Genomic DNA, 6,792 nt, shown 5'->3' on the forward strand with positions numbered 1-6,792 from the left:
GGATATATATACATTTATCTAATGAGAACACATTTTCACTATGCAAAACTTTAGTGTACATGTTAATTGTTGTACTTTTTACTACTTGAGAAATATCTAATGACTAAAGAGATCTAAATTGGTATATTTTTTAAATCAACAGGAAATAAAAAAAGACCTGAAAGGTACATAAATACAGTGAGCTGGCTTTTTAATTCACTGATTACATGTGGTATTGATCAAGAACAATCAATTAAAATAAAAAGAAAGTCCTTGCAGACCCTCGGTGATCCGGTGGCTACAGTTAAGGAGGACTAAGGTCGGCCTGGGAAATGCTGCTCCAATTGTCACTGCTCTGCCTCCTTTGATCCCAGGTGCTGGTGGTGCATGGTAATTGGCAGGGATTGACATCACGAGCACAAGGGACATCTGTGCTGTTGCCTGGTGGGGACCAACCATGATTCCCAAGGTTCCCATATCTGGTGCTTGCTCATTTTGAACCCATGGCATCAGCAAAAGTTGCTCACCTTGCCTGAGACCGTCTTTGGTAAATCAGAATCTCTTAGAACCTCAAACCCTGTTTATAGGTACAGACCCTGATGAAAGGCTTTTCAGGGAAAGCTACTTGAGCAAGCCTGGCCTGCAGCTTGTCTCTGAGCAGTGGAGGCCTGGCTCCCCACCTGTGTACTCCTCAAGGCGTATACAACCTCCAACATCTAGTCCTCACTCCACATCCCTCTTCTCCAAGCCTTCAGGAGGCCTGCCCAACAGGAGTGTTGTGCCTCAAAAATGCTACCAAACTAGCAGGCCAGATGTGCCTTACTAGGGCATTGCTCACAGTGTGCTGTAACTGCAGGTTAACTGGAGGGTGGTGGGCAGTCCAGTGACATGAGGATTTCCCCTCCCAACAGAAAACTGAGTGGGAGGGGCTGGGAAGGTGGCTCAGTGGTAGAGCGCTTGCCTTGCATGCCTGAGGCCCTGGGTTCGATTCCTCAGCACCACATAAGCAAAAAGAAAAAAAGCCGGAAGTGGCCCTGTGGCTTAAGTGGTAGAGCGCTAGCCTTGAGCTGAAGAGCTGAGGGAGAGTGCCCAGGCCCAGAGTTCAGGCCCCACGACCGGACCCAAAAAATAAAAAACTGAGTGGGTATAAATGTAACTGTTCTCACCACTAAGTAATGTCTCAGGCCTATTTGCAGGACAACCTAGTGGATGCCCTCAAAGTGAGAATGTAGAGTGGAGAAAAGAGACCAAATACATATTGATAGCCAGGAATGCAAAATGTACTGTTATAGTGATGGGAGTGGACACTGGACATTTAAACCTCTCTTGGACAACATGAGTCCCTGAAGAGAAATCTGAGTTCCCAGAGATCAGATAACAGCTTGAATAAGTGACAGAAAACTTGTGTGAGCTTCCTGATAGGTCCTGTCATAGAGTGTTAGTGGCATTCCTAGTGTACATTTGCTGCTATTAACTATTTCTACAGCTCTAGAGGTTGTTTGTAGCTGAGAAAGAGGAGTCTGATTTCATTTCCCTTCTCTACTTATGAACTACAGAGAGCAAGACAATCCATCAAGGCACAGATAGTGAAAGGTGGACAAAAGACGTTTATTTACACTATTTACACCAGAAAGGAGTCTTGAGACTACCTTGTCCTGGGCTAGATACCCAGAACCAAGAGCAACCTGGACCACCAAACCTCCAATAGGAAGTCCTTACCCCCCAACCTTCATGAGTTGGTCTGCAAACCTCCAAACCTCAGACCTCCAAAGCTCTAAAGCTCCAAAAGGGAAAGCTTTCCCTTTCTGCCCTTCCTCCTTTTCTGCAGGCCTCTCCATTCTCCACAGGCGTGCCCTGCTCTGCTCTGGGAGGCGCCTCTCCACGGGCCTCTCTAGAGGGAGGTCCTGAATGACCTCCAGAGGAGGCCCCAATGACCTTCAGAGGAGGCCCCGAATGACCTGAAGGAGGCCCCGAATGACTGAAGGAGGCTCCAAATGACCCCTCGAGGAGGCCCAAATGACCTCCCGAGGCTTGCCCTGTCCTCCACAGGCCTGCTCTGCTCCAGCAAGCTTTCCCCTCTTGCCGTCTCTCCTCCACTCCTACTCCTCCCCTTCCTCCTGGCTAAGTCTGTACTAACTCGTTAACGGTTTTCTCCTAACAGACCTTCTAATGGTTTTCGCCTAACGGTTTTTTCAACTGCCCTTCATGCTCCTCCCCCAAGCTGCTCACTGTCCAATCATTTCCTGACAGCTCACCAGGTGGGGCTCGATGCTCCACCCCTCCAGTAGCATGCCTCGCCCCTCTCAGCGGCATACCCCACTCCTTCAGCTGCATGCCCCACACCACTCACTTTACACTTTCACCCAGCCTGCTGCTGGGCTTATATCCGAACCAGCCTCTGGTTTATCTGGTTGGAGAGCTTGAAGACGACGCAGAGTTCCTAAGCCCACCACCATCTTCTTTCCCAGAGTCTACTTAATTGGCTACCATTTTGGCCCCTCCATCAACTGTGACACCCAGCCTTCTAGCCCCATTCCTAGCACTTCACTGTCAAGAGCTCCTGCCACCTCTTTTGTCACTTTCCCAGAGCTGGCACCTGCTTCCTTCAGGGCACCGGTCATTAACAGCCAATCACCTCCAGCCTCTCAGATGAAGGCATCTTCCAAAACCCAAGGTGTCCCTGGACCTTCTCCTACCCTAAGCCAAGGATGGTGTTAGGGGCATGCTGAGCAGTGAGCCGCCCAACCCTTGTCCTTTCTTCTGCCTCTTCTAAGCTCAAGTTCATTTTGTTCCCATCTGAAAGAACTATCTTCTTGTGCTAGCAAGTCAGCCCAATACCAGCTCCCTTCCATATCCTGCTCCCTTCCCTCGACTTTCAAGATCATCTTTGGCAGCATGAAGTCAACTACTTTTGTGCCCTTGTTAACTCTTCTTTCTTCAAGTGGACAGCTGCTCTAGCCATGACGGCAGCCATCATTTCTTCTGTCTTCACTGGCCTGGTTATCACAATGCCTTCTGTCACCATTACCAGCACATCCAGCAGCCTCTGCTTGGTTTAGGGGTGCATAATACAACCAAGCACCACTATCACTCACTTTCAACCTTTCCTCTTTGGGCTTCCCTGCAGGAAGATCCTTGTGGTGTTTAGGCAATCTCCCCTTCCTGGGCATCAGTCCACACCTCTGGTTTGTGACTCCCTGGTGCTGCTCCGGTGGCTTTCAGTGGCAGAAGCATCAAGTGGGTTTGGTAGTTGGCTCACTACTTCAGCCACTGCCCAGCCAAGCTGACTCTATAACCTTCAGCAACACCACCATCCTTGCCTTTAACAGTCCCTTTAGCCCTTGTTCCAAGCCCTCTCCAGGGCTTATCCAGGAGGTTTTCATCCAGCCTGCGTTTGGGGCTAGCCTTTGTCTGGAGCTTTGGTTCTCTTTCACTTCTGGAAACTGAGGCCTTAGCCACTTGTGCTTTGCCAGCACCAGCACAGACCCAGGTGGCAGCAAACAGCCCTGCTCCTTCAGCTTTCCACCTTTTGGCGCCCCTGCCAGGCCTGGTCCAGCCTGCCGCAGAGACACCACTGCCTCTGGCTTCAGGAACATGATGCGGACAAACATCTCAGAGTCCATGCTCTACTGTTGGGATCTGTCTCCTTTTCACATCTTGGGGCTCAAGAACCCCAGCTGGCAGTGCGGGTCTTTGGGTTCATTGTGATGACCCCTGGCACCAGCTCTACCTCCTGAGCATTTAGCTTCAAAGTCTGACAGAGTAGAATCATAGCCTCTCCTGTGGAGCCTCCTCAAACCAAGGCTTCTTGTGAGTTAGGCTTCCTTTGGGATAGGCGGCCCCTTTATTTTCCATTGATGGGGGGATCCAAAGACCCCCCAGGGGGTAGACAGCCCTTGCTGCCAGTTCAGCCCCCTACACTTCAGGTTGGTGCCTCAAGATCTGTGAGCCTGGCAAGGAGCCTGGGGACAGTCTGCTGCTCCAAGGGAAGCTTCACAGCAGGGAGATACCCATCCCTGAGCCAGCTGCCCCCCTGGCCCATCTGCCCACTGCCCTGCCAGCCTTGTCTCCATGTACTGACTTGTCTCGCCGACTCGTATTGGTGGTGGCCCTGGTCTCTTCGGGTTCCTACGTCTGGCTATCCATATCCTAGAAAGTGGCACAGTTTAATTAATGGTAACAGTGCTGACGCATGAGTTTTCCAATGATGTGTTTTTCCTCCCTTCACTTTTAAGGACTGGCAGCCCAGGGATGGGACCCAAGAGAAGTCAAGCTCTTGCCCTCTCCGCTGCATCCTTCCCACTTGCCCCCCCCCCCCATCCCCCCCCCCCCCCCCCATCCTTCCCCCTTACTTAACCAACCTCCAACAGGCTCACCTGTTGGAAGGCTGACAGTTGGAACCTTAGGCACAGGTCCCCAGCAGGCTCCTCTCCAGCCTGCCCCCTTTTTCCTTCATTCTACCCCTACTAGGCCCCAGAGTCTCTCAGGGGACTCCCCCCACCCCCCTACACTTTGGAGACTTATGAATATGGATATGAACTGAAAGGCAAAATAATTATTTTTAACAAAATAAAAATTAAGTTTTTGTACTTAAGCTAAATTGCCTAATAAATTGTTTGGTTTAGCCGTTGAGTATAAATGGTGTCTACTGTAAGTTATGTCCAAATTCATGAAGAAGGGACTCAGTGCTGCCCCCTGCAGCTTCCTTATGGGACCACAAGGCCTTCTGGAAACATTATGTAAATGAAATCCATATTTTATCAAGAATGTGACATAGCTGCAACCAGCCCCCTACCTAGCACTTGATGGTATTGAAGAGTAGGAGTGGGTATGGCCTAGAAATGAAGACTCTAACTGAACCTCAGGTAAGGTAGAGCCTTTTAATGTAATAATGTGGGGCCCTGATAATCAGCAGGGCCCAATCATAAGTTTAACCCTGTGTATAAGAGAGTCCCTTGTCACTGCACTGGATAAGAGGAGAAGACTGGGGCTTCCCACTACAGACTTCATTCCTATTCAGTCCAGCTGGGATTTTCAGTATAAATGTTACATTTTTTTCTCCTTATGTCATTAAGCATAATATAAACTTCAATCTGAAAAAAAGCCAGGCACTGGTGGCTAATGCCTGGTACTCAGGAAGCTGAAATCTGAGGCAGCCTGGGCAGAATTGTCTATGAGACTTATCTCCAATTAACTAGCAGAAGCTGGAGGTGGAGCTGTGGCTCAAGTGATAGAGTGCTAGCTTTGGGCCTAAAAAGCTAAGGAGTAAGTTCTCTGAGTTCAAGCACCAGTATAAACATACAAAAAATAATAATTTGGGGCAGTACAAGGGTTTTGAACTCAGAGGCTTCTGCCTGCAAGGACTCTCCCATTTGAGTTACATGTCCAGACCAAGAACTTCTGGAAACAATAATTTTAATTTCCTGCCACATATTGCACAGCTCAGGTGATGTGGGAAAGATCTTACTCTCTCCTTGCTTTAGCTGCATTTAAGTTGTGTGATCATCTAAGTGTTTCTCTGCCTTTTCTTCCCATCCATCCTTCCTTCCTTCCTTCCTTCCTTCTTTCCTTTCTTTCTTTTCTTCCTTTCATTCAATTTCTTTCTTTTTTCCTTTCATTCAATTTCTTTCTTTCTTTCTTCCTTTCTTTCTTTTTTGGCCTGTCCTGACCTGGTGATTGAAGTTAGGGCCAGGACACTGTCCCTGCTTTTATGCTCAAGGCTAGTGCTCTATTACTTGAGCCACAGCTCTACTTCTGGCTTGTTAGGTGTTTAATTGGAGATAAGAGTCTTATGGACTTTACTGCCTTGGCTGGCTTTGAATTTCGACCCTCAAATCTCAGCCTCCTGAGTAGCTAGGATTACAAGCAAGGGTTATGGGGCCCAGATTCCCTGCCCTTGAAAAAATTACATCACCAGAAAATTGAATCTTTCTCATTTATAAAAGCACATTTCTTCTGATAGTTTTATATTCTTTTTTTATTATGAAAATACTGCACAGAGGGGTTACAATTACGTGGGCAAGGTAATGAGTACATTTCTTATCAAGCATTGTTGCCTCCAAGTTTTATATTCTTTTGATTTCAAAATGAGAATGAAGCTAGAACAGTTCTTTTCATCAGTCCTGAGACTTGAACTCTGGGCCTGAGCACTGTTCCTGAGCTCCTTTTGCTCAAGGATAGTGTTCTACCACTTGAGCCACAGCTCTACTTCAGGCCTTTTCTGTTTATGAGGTACTGAGGAATCAAACTCAGGGCTTCACGCATGCTAGGCAAGCACTCTACCACTAAGCCACATCTCCAGTCCCTAGAACAGATGTTAAATTTATTTTGTGATTAAAAATATTCCTTGTAGATAGAGTTGAGCAGCTAAGTATCAACACCATAAAGAGAAGCTGTTTTCTCTCATTCCACTGGCAGTTGTGATTCTCCAGAGGGACCAACATTCATTTCTTTAAGCTCTTTTAAATATTTGCATCTACATTTCTCTCCTTTCATTTACTTATTTATTCATTTGTACCAATACTGGAGCTTGAACTCAGGACCTAGGCACTGTCCCTTAGCTTTTTTGCTCAGGGCTGGAGCTCCTCCACTTGAGTCACAGCTCTGTTTTCAGCTTTTTGCTGGTTAATTGAAGATAAGAGTTTCATGGGGAGCTGGGAAGGTGGCTCAGTGGTAGAGTGCTTGCCTTGCATGCATGAGGCCCTCAGCACCACATAAGAAAAAAGCCAGAAGTGGCGCTGTGGCTCAAGTGGTAGAGCGCTAGCCTTGAGCTAAAGAGCTGAGGGACAGCGCCCAGGCCCAGAGTTCAGGCCC

This window comes from Dipodomys ordii, unplaced genomic scaffold, assembly GCF_000151885.1.
Source record: "Dipodomys ordii isolate 6190 unplaced genomic scaffold, Dord_2.0 Scaffold1, whole genome shotgun sequence".
Lineage (NCBI taxonomy): Eukaryota > Metazoa > Chordata > Mammalia > Rodentia > Heteromyidae > Dipodomys > Dipodomys ordii.